The 16,413-nt window shown below is 36.3% G+C and overlaps 1 long non-coding RNA gene across 1 annotated transcript in view; it reads left to right on the top strand.

Annotated features, from left to right (window-relative positions):
• Positions 1-16,413, top strand: part of LOC144380248 (uncharacterized) — an 882,993-nt gene that overhangs the window by 169,011 nt on the left and 697,569 nt on the right. The window lies entirely within an intron of this gene.

Genomic DNA, 16,413 nt, shown 5'->3' with positions numbered 1-16,413 from the left:
TGACAAAGCAGAAAAGAATGTCCAATGGGAAAAAGAATATCTCTTCAACAAATGGTGTTCGGAAAACTGAACAGCAACATGCAAAAAGGAATACTTGTGCACTGTTGGTGGGAATGCAAACTGCTGCAGCCACTGTGGAAAACAGTATGGAGATTCCTCAAAAAGTTAAAAATAGAACTACCCTCGATCCAGCAATTGCACTACTGGGTATTTACCCAAAGAGTACAAAATCACTAATTCAAAGGGATACATGCACCCCTATGTTTATAACAGCATTATTTACAACAGCCAAGATGTGGAGGCAGCTCAAGTGTCCATCGATTGATGAATGGATAAAGAAGATGTGATATATAAATGATGGAATATTATTCAGCCATAAAAAAGAATGAAATTTTGCCATTTACAATGACATGGAGTTAGAGAGTATAATGTTCGGTGTAATAAGTCAGTCAGAGAAAGACAAATATCATATAATTTCACTCACATGTGGAATTTAAGAAACAAAACAAGCAGAGGGAGAAAAATAGAGAGGGGCAAACCAAGAAATAGCCTCTTAACTATAGAGAACAATCTGATGGGGTTACTGGTGGGTGGGGGGATGGGTTGAATAGGTGATGGGGATTAAGGAGTGCACTTGTCATGATTTATACAGGGTGGTGGATGGAACTGTTGAATTACTAGATTGTACATCTGAAATTAATATATAACATTGTATGCTAACTAGCTGGAATTAAAATTAAAAATTAAAAAAAGTATTTTGACATATTTAGAAGTTTTCAGTAATATTTTTTTGAAAGAAGAGTGTAAAGAGAATCTTGCTTCTTCTAACTCTTCAACTTTTTGACAATCCGCATTTGTCTCTTCTAAGTTACATTATTTGAAACCAAATTCTATTCCTTCTTCTTCTTATGTCATTCACAAAACATAATGTTATGAAGTACCATAAAAGCAAACTAGCTTGAACAACAAAATATTAAAACATAATGAAACTAGGATATTCTAAGTTCTAGAACAAAAGGCAAAATCAATATCTCTATTAAGAAAAAGAATCTCACAAATTTCAGTCTCGCTGCTGGGGCCCCTTATCCAATAGGCAGAAGCATAATGTTTAAGAGATAATAAATCAAATTGAGCTTGGTGTTTCTCTGATTTTAATGGCTTGTGTTTAACTTTTTTTTTTTTTTTAAAGATTTTATTTATTTATTTGAGAGAGAGAGAGAATGAGTACATGAGAGGGGGGAGGGTCAGAGGGAGAAGCAGACTCCCTGCTGAGCAGGGAGCCCGATGCGGGACTCGATCCAGGGACTCCAGGATCATGACCTGAGCCGAAGGCAGTCGCTTAACCAACTGAGCCACCCAGGCGCCCTTGTGTTTAACTTTTAAGAGCAAAGTCTCCCAATGGTTGTTTAAATTACTGTGGTAGGATTAATAGGCATAGTCTTGCACCAAAAGCAGCATTTTCTGCTTCTGAAATGTACATATTTCACACAGTGTGATGCCAGGATACATCAAAATTTTACCTGTTCAGTAACAGCTTCATTTTTAAGGTTCCAAAGTACATCAGCTAAAATGATACACATCTGCACATAAATATTGGAAGGGTTGAAGAAGCCAACATGATTTTTGCATTGCAGAGACTAGACACAATGGATTTCTTTTTTTTTTTTTTTTTTTTAAAGATTTTATTTATTTATTTGACAGAGAGAGAGATAGCGAGAGCAGGAACACAAGCAGGGGGAGTGGGAGAGGGAGAAGCAGGCTCCTGCTGAGCAGGGAACCCGATGTGGGACTCGATCCCAGGACGCTGGGATCATGACCTGAGCCGAAGGCAGACACTTAATGACTGAGCCACCCAGGCGCCCTAGACACAATGGATTTCTATGTTGTATGTGTCCTGTGTTTGTGGTTCTAAAACAAACCCGATTTATAGGATATGTTATAAACATGTTGCTCCTCACAATACTCAGTTAACATTTTATTTTTATTAAAATACTGAAAAATATCTATTTGACTATTTAGATTGTTTCATTTTGACCATATATTTTGGTGTGTATAAAATGCTATTTAAGTAACTGAGAGTTTTTTCCTAAAAATTTGCTGAAAATTCAACCTTCTGTAATTAAAAATAAATCTTTGAGCTCAACACAGCAGTTATTTTCCCATAAACTTTATTGAAAGTGATAGAAATGGATAAAATTTAACCACGAATTGTGCCTATTTCCTATGAAATATCAAGTTTCCGTTTCATTAAATTCGGGGAGTTTTTTTTAGGAAATAATATGATAAAGAAAGGAAATAAAATTCTTAGAAAGATCTCAAAAGATATTAATAGATGAGATTTGAATAAGACTGATCAAATACTGGAGTGGACGCTTGCTTTCTTCTTTTTTTTTTTTTTTTTTTTTGATTGCCTACATTGTCTGGAAACTGTTCAGTAGAACAAAGGGTTTTATGGATGAAAGACTGGTATGAAGAAACATGAATGTCAACTCAGGCTCTGAAAGACAGTCTGCTAATGAAATATTCTAAAGGTCATTTTCAAGGTGGTTGAAAGTTCTCACTGATGTGCGCCAATGCCTTTGATAAAAAAATTATATATATCAAATAATTACATAAGTGTTGGCTCTGGGACAGAGAAAATAAGGTTAGCTCATGTGCACCCAAATATTATGGAGCGGTTCGTGTATCATATTTTATTTCCGTGGGTGAAAATTACCAGGCACCTGATAACATTACCTTGGTAGTAAATTTCTTACTTTTTACATGTGAAAAATGCCTTTTTCTGCTATCTAGGTTATGCTAACTAACTTTGATCTATGATTTACTACCTTAATGGTTAGCTCTTTATGTGCAAAGTGTAGAAAGGAGATGATTATCTTTAAAAATTGAACTTTCCCAAAACATCCTTGAGTGAACTTTCCTGATAAATGCAAGAAGTAATGACTTTTCCCCAAAGGTCCACTGATCCAATCTATTAATATACATACCTGCCCATGACACCTACTTATCCTCTCTACTACAGTATGCATTCTGTCTTAGGATATATATATATATATATATATATATATATATATATATATATACATACACACACACCCCCACACACACACCTACATGTCATATATATATGCACATATATATGTCTACATGTCATATATATGTATGTGTGTGTGTGTGTATATATATATGTATATATATATATATATATAATATACCTTTATATGGGTTTGTAATTGGATGGAACTTTGCATTCACATGTCCTTGGAATCTGTCTGCATCAGTTTTCTGTGACTTTGATTTTAATCATGCAAGTATGATGAGGACTCTTTTTCCGGAGTGTCTGTCATGGTGCCCCATACCGAGAGGCCCTTAATTAGGGTAACAATGGTTCTGTGACATGACCAAATTAATGGATGCATGGTTCATTAGGCTTTTTAAACACTTTAAACACATTCTATATCAGATTGGCTGTGGGATGTCTACTTTCTGCCCCTGTCACAATCCCAGATGACTGACTGAATCTCAGTGGTTTGACAACAGTGTTAAGCTTTGTATGCCTGAGTCTGGGTTGGGCTTGGTTTGTAAAAGGCAACTAATCCCTGGTGGGTAGACTCTATCTCCAGTTCATTTTATATTTTTATAAATGAAATTTTAATACATGCATTGTTGATGGAAACATAAAAAATAATTTTCTGTGATATTTAATGGTCTTTGGGACTGACTTGATCATAGTTTCTCAAGTATGTTATACATTTAAGTATAAGTTATTGCTAGTTTGTAATACACTTCCCCCTTACACTATACTTTTCAACTTCAAACTCCTCAGCAGTCTAGATTCAAACACAGTGCTGTCTTCTCTTTGAAACTCCAACTGAGATTCTTCTAACAAAGGTAATCACTTTGTACAAGTTCTTACAGTATTTTTTACATATGGATATGATGACAATTTCTTATCACATTGTAAGTTTCAAGTATTTTTACATGTCTCATACGAGTCAGAGAGATTCTAGAGGTTAGGGGCTAGTACTTCACTCATTTAAAAAAATCCCCAGGATCAAAAGTAGGCACTCAGTGAATATTAGTTTTTAAAAATTGTTCAAAGGTAAATAAGAGTATGTAAATAGAATCCTTACAGTTAATAAGAAAGCTTGAAAGAAAATGGAGTCCAAGATGTGGTAACATTCAGAAATAGTTTAAAAAATGGAGTCACCTTGTGGGGAACTTGGAATCCATGTGCACTGATGGTAAAAATGTAAAATGAAGCCAGTGCTATGGAAAACAGCATAGCAATACCTTAAAAGATTAAAAACATAATTACTGTATGATTCAGCAATTCCATTCTATGGATATACCTAACAATTGAAAGTAGGGTCTCAAAGAGGTATTTGCACACCAGTGTTCATAACATTATTCATAATTACCAAATGTAGGAAGCATCCCAAATGTCCACTGACAGATAACTGGGTAAACAAAATGTGGTGTATACATGCAATGGAATATTATTCAGTCTTAAAAAGGAAGGAAAATCTGATGCATGCTACAACATGGATGGAACTTGAAGACATTATGTTAAGACACAAAAAGACAAATGCTGTATGATTCCTTTTATATGAAAAGCCTAGAGCAGTCAAAGTCCTAGAGATAGAAATAGAAGGGTAGTTGCCAGGGTTTCAGGGGAAGGGGAAATGAGTTGTTTAATATGGGTATAGTGTTTCAGTTTTGCAAGATGAAAAGAATTTTGCATATTGGTTGTGTAACAGTGTGAATGTGCTTCATACTACTGAAATGTACAATTAAAAATAGTTAAGATGGTAAGTTTTATGTTATATATATTTTACCACAACTTAAAATAATTGAAAAAAAATGAAGTCATCCTCATTTTACACATCACAGTTATGTCAGAGTAATCCATCATAAAGGTTATTTAATATGTATATTTGGGACCAGCTAGTCTAAATAGAGACCATCTGGTTGTTTCAGAGATAGCCACATGCAAAGAGAATTTACTGTTTTATAATTTTAATACCAACTCATCAAGATGTATTTATTGCATACTCATAATGTTTCATAGCCCTTGGTGGTTGGGAGAGAAGATGAAGATGAATAGCAAGAAGGTGAATACTTGACTACATTCTGAGGGTTTTTATATAGTGAAGTCATTGCTCATAATACATTAAGGGAATTGACAGAGCTGCTTTGTAAAGTCAGACATTCTGGAATTGTTCTAGAATGAATCCTGGCTGAGAATTAATTCAAGAAATTTACTGGTATCTAGAGCCCTGATACCAGTAAAAAAGGAGAATGAGCTTCCCAGCAACATAAATACTTGGCCAGTTGGATCTACTATAATGATCCTTAAGTGCCCACCTAGGAATTGCTTTAGCAATATATTTTTCCAGAGGAAAAAAGGCCACCTGGAAAATCTAAGTCTTCTCAGCTATTTTTTAGCAGTAATGTAAGTCTTTTTTTTTTTTTTTTTTAAATATACGTCTTTTTAGTTAGATCTGTCCAATTTCACTTTCCTACCTCTGAAGCTGTTGGGGATGACCCAGGTTTGTTCATTCCAGAGAAGGACAAGTGGAAAGGCGACTACCAACAGTTCAAAAGGAGTTGAACTTAGTCTAGAAATCTCAGAGATTAATTAGGGATTGAGACAACTATCCAGAAGAAAGGTGCGGACCCAAATAGCCAAGATTGACAAAATTAGAGGAATTAAGGGGATCAGAGGAGAGACCAATAATTCTAGATAATAACTAGTAGATAACACTTATGGACCACAGACTATATCCCAGGCACTCTTTACTTGTATTAACTCAGTGAATCTTTTCAACAGCTTTATGTGATACTTATATTATTTAACAATGTCTAACCTTGGATTATCCTAAAAGGAGACTCAAAGACAGGAATTTGGGTTTAATCCCAAGGAAATGATCCCAGGTTTTCTGTTTTCTTTGAGGGAATGGGTAAGGGAGGAGGGGCACCTGGGTGGTGCAGTCGGTTGAACATCTGACTCTTGGTTTCAGCTCAGGTTGTGATCTCAGGGTTGTGAAATCAAGCCCCTCATCTAGCTCTGTGCTCAGCGTGGAGTCTGCTTGGGTTTCTCTTTCCCTTTGCCCGACCCTTCTCAAATAAATAAATCTTAAAAAAAAAAAAAAAGGAAGGGAGGAAAACCAAATAAAGTTCTGTTAATTAGTGGTGTTTGCTGCGGGCAACCAGGGCTCAAATACCACTGGAGATCGTATAGAACATGCCTCAGAATTGTTCCTCTGAAGGATGGGGAAGCTGGGTATTTTATCCACCAACTTCTACCCCTCACTGGCTAATTGCTTCTGGGGCATTAATTCCTACCCACTGTCATATTACCATATTCTAAGAACAGGGAGATATAGGAAGTAGTCCTCGATATATAAGGAGTTGTAGATGGTGTCAGAGCTATGGCAGCCATCAGCTGCACTGAGTTTGCATATGAAGAACATGGGACACAGTTTTAACATCATGTAATTTGGATTTTTTCTACAACTATAGACTGTTGACTGAAGCTAGGATTCTACATTTTGCCTGTGTTTATATGGGTAACTCCTGTACAGCTAAAGTTGATGAAACAGACAAGAATAGAAAGACATCTTACACATGGAATCCATAGGCAATACTGGAACACAGTTCATCTGTTCATTCATTCATTCATTCATTCAGTCATTTCTTCTTTCATTAAAAAATTTATGAAATGCCAGCTTTGAGTCCAGTCCTGTTTGCAATGGGGATGGGATAGGGTGAGGGATATAAGAAGAACAATTATGACAAGATTTCTGCTCTCATGGACCTGACAAGTTATTGGAAAGCGAGACAAAATAAATAAAAAATATAATTTCAAATGACAGTGAATACATTGAATAAAATCAAATTATAATTGTGACTAATTAAAATACCAGTAGTTCTTAGACATAATTGCTAAACAAAAAGGGAACCTACACTTATTACTAGCGTCAGATTCCTGGTATTGATATGATATGGAGGACTGTGTAGTTAGCAAGTACATGGTAGCACACCAAAGAAATTGTAAACAGTTGCCAGCAGGCCTGGGTACATAGCCGCCCTGATAAGAATGATGAATTGTGATTTTTTTTTTAAAGATTTATTTATTTATTTGAGAGAGCGAGAATGAGAAAGAATACATGAGAGGGGGGAGGGTCAGAGGGAGAAGCAGACTCCTCGCTGAGCAGGGAGCCCGATGTGGGACTCGATCCCGGGACTCCAGGATCATGACCTGAGCCGAAGGCAGTCGCTTAACCAACTGAGCCACCCAGGTGCCCCCAATTGTGATGTTTTGAAAGAAGAAAGTGGTTTCATACATTATCCTATATGATGCTTTGTATAAAGATTAAAAATGTATCATCGCATATTTTGTGTTAGTATCTTGAGGGTGCATTCAAATATGTGGTAGCTCTAGAGCAGGCATTAGGAAGTTCTGTAGGGCATGCTCCTTTTTGTGGAATGTTATTCAAGTTACATGTTGTAGATCGTATTTGGAAACCAGTTCGTTGTGGGATGTCTATAATCAAAGTCTCCTCATATATTCTTTAATTCCTTTGGTTGTGTTTTAATCCTCATATTTACTGAATGTCCCTTATATGGCAGGCACTGCACTGAGCACTGAAGGGAGCAGGAGAAACCTGGCAACTGGAGCTCATATTCATGGCGGGGGGAGTCACCCGACAACAAGGAAACAAGAAATTAATGAACAGTGGCATCACAGCTAGTTGTAAGAATTATGATGGAAATGAAGTGGAGGCTGTGAAGGAGAAATAAGTGTATATGGGGGAAGTGTGGCACAGCATAGGGTGGTCAGGGAATGCATCTTGGGTAAGGGGATTTTGATGGTGGGGCCTTAAAGACCAGGGAGCCACCATGTTGAAAATTGAGGAGCAGGTTGTTCAGAGCATGAAGAAGATAGGTAACACCACGGTCTCAAGTCTGGAAAGGGCTGGGTTTATCTTAGTTTTAATAAATGAGTGAGTAAAAGATGAGGAATGTCAGAAGAAATGGAGAAGTAGGCAGGAGGCAAACTAGGCAAGGCCTTCAAGGCTCTATTTTTGCTCATTGGGCTAGTTTTGTGTTTATGTGAGATAGTAAATTTAGCTTTCCTCTTTTATCCCCTATCCTTAACGCAAAATAAATGAACAAGAAGAAGACTGTGCCTTTCTCTCTTTCCTTTTTTCTAAGTTTTTATTTAAATTCCAGTTAGTTAACATACAGTGTAATATTAGTTTCAGGTGTACAATTTAGTGACTCAACACTTAACATACAACACCAGGTGCTCATCAAGACAAGTGCCTTCCTTAATGCCTATCACCTATTTCACCCATCCCCCCACTCTCTGGTAGCCATCAGTTTGTTCTCTATAGTTAAAAGTCTGTTTCTTGGTTTGCCTCCCCTTTCTCTCCCTATGATCATTTGTTTTGTTTCTTAAATTCCACATATGAGTGAAGTCATATGGTATTTGTCTTTCTCTGATTAACTTATTTTGCTTAGCATAATACTCTCTAGCTCCATCTGTGTCATTACAAGTGGCAAGATTTCATTCTTTTTTATGGCTAAGTAATATTCCACTGTCTATATACACACCACATCTTTATCCATTCATCAGTCGATGGACATTTGGGATGTTTCCATAATTTGGCTATTGTAGATAATGCTATAAACATTGGGGTGTGTCCTTTGAATTAGTATTTTTATATTCTTTGGGAAGACTGTATCTTTCTAAAACTAGAAGGAGAAGTATCACATCCTTGGAACTATGCTCATATGTCTCCTCCCATGCACATGAACCATGTCGGTACACCATCTCTAGCTCCTAATTCAACACCTGGCGTATACTAGGCATTCAGTACATATATACACATGATTTGTAATTGCTGGAAAGTATTTTATGTTTCCTATTTTATAAAGCATGCTTGGAACTGTGGGATTGGCACATAAGATTATAAGATTTTTCGAATGAGAGATTTTTAAAACAACATACACTCTTTGAGTGCCCACTGAGCAAGTAGAAATCATAGAGACTCCTGGGGCTGAAGATTGTTGGTACATTTTGATGACTTATTGAACATTTAAAAATAATTATTTCTCTGGCTATTAGCTAGTCCTTATCTCAATTATAATATTGGTGAACTTGTTTTTATTTATTCATTCATCCAAAGTACATGTAGAGCATCTACTGGTGGTAGATATTTCTGCTGGATGTTGAGGGGATAAAGACTGCATAGTCACCATTCTTACTGCTTCAGGAGTATATTTAATATAAAAAAGGAAATGTGATACAACATCAGTCATACAGTTATAGAATCTCTAGAATGTGCAGTGCTGTCATGTACGGTGATGCAGTCAGGGTCTTATCCTCTCTGAGTTCATAGTCTGGTAGGGAACATGTGCAAAATAACTGTCATGCAAATCACAGCATGCTGACATTTATCACCAACAACTGTTGAATAATGTCAAATGATAAGCCTGGTTGTACATGTAAATGACAGAAATATACACAGCAGATTCTTGCGAGTACACTAATTTGCAGAGATTCTCCATACCTTACTAAGTAATGAGATAATAACGTTGAGAGTTTTTTTCTCCTTTTTTCAAACTATTTCCATACAAATTTATTTTCACAAAATATTGAAAAAATTAGCATATCTTTGGGGCGCCTGGGTGGCTCAGTCATTAAGCATCTGCCTTCGGCTCAAGTCATGATCCCAGGGTCCTGGGATTGAGCCCCGCATCGAGCCCCGCATCGGACTCCCTGCTCCGTGGGAAGCCTGCTTCTCCCTCTCCCACTCCCCCTGCTTGTGTTCCCTCTCTCGCTGTCTCTCTCTCTGTCAAATAAATAAAATCTTTAAAAAAATAAAATAAAAATAAAAAATTAGCATATCTGTGACCCCACAAATATACTCCCAGGAATGTCTTCCAAAGATATAAATATAAGTGTAGAGACCCAGACACAAAGGCTTGTTTTTATTTTTTAATTTTTAAACACTTTTTGTTATACTAATAAGCCAACCTACTCCCTCTTCCGTCTTTTATAAACTGAATTTGGAAGGCTTGTCGTTCAGATTTCCACATGGCTAGCACATATATACCCTCATTCAGATTCAGATTTTATGATTCTTATAGTTTTATTGTAGGACTTAAACACCAACTGCCATATTTAATTGTGTGCATTGTTATTCTTATTTGTCTTTATCTCTCAGTCCCCAAAATGCAAACTCTATGAGAACAGAGGCTTTTCATTCCCAATCTGGGATGAGGTAAATATTGACCAATGAACACATATTCCATAAATATTTGTTGAATGAATAAATAACAAAAACAAAACAAACAAAATGTTCATCAGTAGATTATTGACCAAATGCATTAGATAACTGTATAATGAAATTCTGTGCAGCCATATCCATATCATTTAAAATGGCATTCTTATAAATATATACAGTTTTTTTTTTAATGTGGTAGGTTGTTTATAATAGTAAAAAAAGTATAGTTTGCAAAACAGGCTTTTCACTGTTCAGTATTATTCTCTTTCTCTCCCCATATACATACATATTTTTGTGTTTTTATGTATGTATGAAAAAGAAACAAAAATGTTAATGGTAATTATTTCTGAGTGGAGAGAATTCAGTTTAATTTGTTCTTTGAATGTTTTGTAATATTTTAAATTTATTCTTTGTGCTTCTCTATATTTTTTACAAGTATTTTTTTGTATAAAAGAGTATAAAGTCATAAAGGCACTTTTAGTCGTCAGATAGATTAAGCAATCATGTTTGGCATTAAGGATTTTGAGGGTTTTGCTAGTTTGTTTCTCCAGAATGACCCATATTGACTAAATTTCAAACTTCTCATTGGATTGTTACCTGTTGCCTCTAATATCTTTATACAGGTAGCCAGTTATTTAATGCTAAATCCAAGAATTTGGTAGAGTTCCTGTGTGCAAAAATACTTGCAGAGTAATATTACTGTATTGTACAGTATTTTAGCATCCTAAATACATACTTTTAAAATTGACACCTAAGGGGTGTCTGACTGGCTTGGTCAGTAGAACATGGAAATCTTGATCTCTGGGTTGTGAGCTTGAGCCCCACATTGAGCATAGAGTTTACTTTAAAAATAAAAATAAAAATAAAAATAAGATTGACACCTAATATATGTTTTCAAACAAATAACAATTTAATGTAAATAGCAAATTTGTCTTCTGACTTTAATGTGGCTTTTAAGTTTTGTTTACTTTCCTCTCCTCTTTGTCACATTTAGTATAGTGCCCTCACGAAAAGAATCTATTTATCCATTCAGTCCTTTGATAAGCCTGGGATCCTCGGATATATTTACAAGAAAGTTATGGTGCTACTGCTTTGAGAATCTAAAAAGGTAATTTTATGAAAATAATTCTCCATCTAAGTGGCAATCCTCAGGCAATCTCTCAGAATTTCCCCCAATATGGATCAGCCTATGAATTCCCAAGAAAGATTAAAAATACATTTTAAACTTATTTAAACTTTTAAAATCTTAAATGCTTAACTCTCTTTAAATGTGTGACACCATCCATCACAATTTTATATTTAGACACATAATAATGTATAATCTCAGCTTCTGTCCACTTGTAAAAATGGGAATAGACTTGGAGAAATAAGCAATTTCCCAACAGAAAATTGGAAATTCTGCCAACCAATTCCAGGTGACCTGCCATCAATCAGTGTTAAATTCTCTGGAGCTATTGTTGAAGGGTATTGCTATTAGTGAAGGGCTTCACCTGGTGACTAATGGTATATAACAAATACACTGAAGAACTATAGAAACACCCTGAATCTGTAATTGTCTGGTAACTTTCAGCAGAGACCTTTCCCAGCAATTGAGAAAGTGAGATTTTTATAACCTTCTTGCAGTTCTTTTATTAAAATATCTGTTTTTAGAGAAATAGGTGAAATGATTATGCCATGCAATTAAATTAAATTAGCTGACAAAATATTTCTTTATGACTAAACTGTTTAATGTAGGCATTTGGAAATACGTGGTATCATTTAGAATATGTGCAAATGTGACAATTATTCTGATTCTGAAGTTAAATAAGAAGTCTCAGTAATAAAATCTCCTTGTTTGGTATTATTAAGTAATTATGATTAATGTCTGAAATGTAATGTGTTCCATGGTTATAATTTTCTTGTTTGCTTGAGTGAGTACATTAGGAATTCATTAAAAATGCAAGCTCTTTAGATACCTGTAAACTACAAATGTAGTGAGGACTTTGCTGGAGGTTAGGAAGCATTTTTCAATAAGAAGCCATGAGTGGGGTGAACCAACAGCTGGCAGGTAACTATGATGGATTTCTAGTACTGAAATGCAGGGATAGACAAATGGGTTTGTTCATTGACGTCAAAAATCAAATCCATTCTGATGTAAAAATCTAATTGCAAGGCATCCCTGCCATTCCTCCAACTCTTAACTGTAAGCTGAAGCAGGTAAGATCAAAAACTCACAAAAGTGGCTAATACTGATGAGTAAGCCATGGATATACAAAGGCAGCTAAGAATTTGATGTCTTCAAAAAGTAGTTTGTCTTAGGGTAGTGAAAATAGTAAATTCAATCAGTTGATTGCTTGATCAATCATTCCAGCACTCCTGGAGCATGTGCCTCACCAGATGGTTGTAAAGAGTAGATGAAATGAAGTACATAAAACACCAAATCTTGTGTTTGTTCTATCTGGAAAGTGTCCTTTAAAGCGTTGCCCCACGGTGAGTTGTGTGGCGATCAGTCAGTTGGCTAGGATGAAGTGATGCAATGAAGAACAACCTCCATCCCCTGGGGAGGTTGAGAAAGTTGAGCTCTGGTGTCACTTCCTCTTTTTTAAGGACCATAATCCCATCATGAGGGCCCGACCCTCATGACCTCATCTAAATCTAATTACCTCCCAAAGGCTCCACCTCCTAATGCCATCCTATTGGAAGTTAGGGCTTCAGCCTAAGGATTTTGAGGCCATAAACATTCAGTCCATGCCAGGGGTTATGAGAGCATATCCTTAAAGCCTATAAATCATGACAGGTCTGCAAGGGCGAACTTCCAGAATAATAGGACCAGGATATCCATTTCTACCGTTTCATAACTTGAGAGATTGACTAGGCAACAAAAAGAAGTCTTGATACAAGACTTGGTAACATGGGATCTGTTATCATAGACAGTGTGCCATAGTGAAAAGGTGATTGGATAGGACTCAGATTTGCTGTACAGCCCTAACCATTGTCTGCCTGTGGACACATCTGTTCAGTTCTCTAAAGCTAGGTTTCCTTATCTGAAAAATAGAAATCATAAAATTTTTGCTGAACTCAGAGGACGGTTACAAGAACACAAATGTATAATGTATATGAAAGTGGGGCCAAATGATGGGCAAATGGAAGGAATTATTATCATCTGTATTAATTTCCTATGGCAGCTATAACAAATCACTACAAACTTTTAGCTTAACACAAATTTATTATCTTACATTCTGGAGGTCAGAAATCCAAAATTAGTCTTATGGGGCTAAACTTAAGGTGTAAGTAAGGCTATGTTCCTTTGGGAGGCTCTAGGGAAGAAGCCATTTCTTGCCCTTTCCCAAGTTGAGAGGGGCTGCCCATATTCCTTGGTTTGTAGCCCTGTGTCACTCTAAACTCTGCTGCTGTCATCTTGCCTTCTCTGACTCTTCTACTCCTCCCTCCCCCTCATCCTTTTTTATTGTGGTGAAAAACACACAACATAAAATTTCCATATTACCATCTTTAATTGTGCACTCCAGTAGTGTTATCTATGTGCATATTTGTTTTGCATCAGGACTCTAGAACATTTTCATCTTGGAACAGTGAAACTGTACACATTGAATAACAACTCCTTTTTCCTGTTGCCCTGTCTCAATCTTATGAGGACGCTTGTGATTATATTGGGCCCACCTAGATAATCTAGGATAATCTTCTCACCTCAAAATCCTTAATTATACCTGTAAACTTCTTTTATACTCACCAGGCTCCAAAAATTAGGATGTGTGGACATCTTTGGGAAGCAATTATTCTGTTTACCATGTTATTTGATAAGACAGTTCAGATAGTTAATATAAGCAGCTTAGAAAAGGAATCAAAAATTACCAGAAATGTTCAAGGGAGTGAACTTACTCTGTATAACTGTATTTTCTTTTCTCCAGTGAAATTGTATTTTGGGAAAATGGAATTAGATACATTAATGGATAGAGTCCATTGGTTAGAGTCATATGGATCAATTAAGAATATGATTTAGGGTTTCTTTCAATTGTCATTAAAAATAAAATGGTTTGTCTTAATTTTTAAAAAATTCCCTAAAAAGTGCCTGAAGATGAATGATTTTTTATATGTTCTATAGGCGATGGCGCATGTTTCCTAGTGAGATGGGGGAATGAAGAAATAATGAGGCTCGTCTTCTTCTGAATGCTAATTCCACCTTTCTTCCCCCCTGTCTTTGATATTAACAAGCCATATGTTCAGATCTATGACTTAAGAGACCAGCCTTATACAAGTATTCAGGAGAGAAGCCTTCTGTGAGCTTATAGGGATTAGAGAAACGAGGTCCATTTTGACTTCTTGAATTTTAGAGCTAGCGGCAACTGTGTAATTTGAGGTGCTTCTAGTATTGTCTCCCAGACTTGCTGAGTGATAAGACAGCCTACCAGATAAGACAGCCTACCAGCAATTTAATCTAAGAGAGTGTTGCAAGATCTCCTCCAATGAGAACAGAGGAAGAGTAGAACAGCAGTTGCCTCTTTTGGGGTGTAGTCATAAGCATGTTCGGTATATGTTCCTTGAGGACATAGACATTTTGGCTGACCTTGGTACTCCCCCAGGGACTTTATCAGGAGGCATAGTGTCATGCGTTATGCTTGAGAACAGAGGATGAGTGATCCATGCTGAACCTTCAAAATGTCCCCTAAAGATTAAATTCACTGGAAACCCAGCAGGAAAAGGTGGAATAAGACTAGATAATGGAACTTCCCAGCGTTTTGGTTTGGCTTCACATTTGGACTAAATGGAAAGAAGGCAGCCTTCAAACTCTGGAGCCTCCAAAATGAAAAAGGCAAGAATTAAGCATGGTGGGAGGTAGGATGATCCCCCATTTTTGGATTCTCCAGAAGTTACCTCATCGATTAGTTTTTATATGGGCAGTACATGAAGCTCTTCAATTGCTGGACCCAGATTTGAGTTCAGAAGACCACTATCACCATTGGAAGTCTGATCTCTTAGTTCTAAACCTGCCCCTCCCATGTCCCCTGTGACTCCTCTACTCATGTCTATCCTTCTGAGTATAACCATATAACCCATTGTATCTTTGATCACCATTCATCTGCTAACTAGGTTTCCAACTGGGACTGTCTAGAATATACTTTCTCCTTCCATTATCCTACAGATTTATAATTATCCTTTAAAATTTGGTGCACGTGTGATTTCCTTCAGAAAGGCTTTCCTAAAGCCCAGTATGATGTAAGTCATAATCTCCATCCATAAGGAGTGTGACTTATCCCTTTTTATATTATAGCCACTACATAACATAGGGTCCAGCACATAATAGGTGCTTAATGAATATGTAAGTGAAGGAATGAATAAATGAATGCATAAGAGCTCTTCCAGCCCAAGGCTGTGCTGCTAAAACATAACTGTATAACTCTCTTTAGAATCATGCCTGTTACCAGAAGATGAAACTTTATGAAAACAGAGAAACTTATCACTGTTCGTATTTGATTCACTCATAATTTTACCTAATTTAGAGAAGCCACAGATACACATGTTGGCAGTTACAAACTTATCTTAAAAATAAAGACTATACCATCTGGTTTTTGAGAGCAATAGTCAAGTGAGATGTTTATTTTGAGAAGTGATACTACCTATTAATTCTATCAGTGACTATCCTGCATTGGGTCTTTGTGTGTCAGGTGTTATGCTAAGTGCATTTGTACAGAATTTAATTCATAGAACCATTTGCTTTCATGTGCAGAAGAGGAAATAGGACTAGAGAAGAGAAGGGCTTATTCTGTGTTTTAGAACTAGCACATGCCTTAGCTGAGGATCTAAATCTGGCTGCTCCTACTCTAGAAGCGATGCTTTTAGCCATTATGAGGTTGTGTCAGATTGGGTCATCTGAAAAGTCTAAAATGGTCTGTCATATTTTTCAATTATGATATGCACTTAGAATCTCTATAGCAACAATAGGAAAAAAGAAGCCCACTGTAATAAATAGCTAATAGGGACAGGATTGTCCAGAAATTAAGGAAAATTTGTATTATAAAGTTCTGTAAAATGTGAAGCCCACTTGTTCTAAGGAAATGACTAGTTCAGTGAGAGAAAAGGGACCATATCAGACTTCCCATTGCCTAGAATTTGCCTGGTT

Source organism: Halichoerus grypus, chromosome 15, assembly GCF_964656455.1.
Source record: "Halichoerus grypus chromosome 15, mHalGry1.hap1.1, whole genome shotgun sequence".
Taxonomy (NCBI): Eukaryota; Metazoa; Chordata; class Mammalia; order Carnivora; family Phocidae; genus Halichoerus; species Halichoerus grypus.
This window is presented reverse-complemented; position numbering and strand designations above follow the sequence as displayed.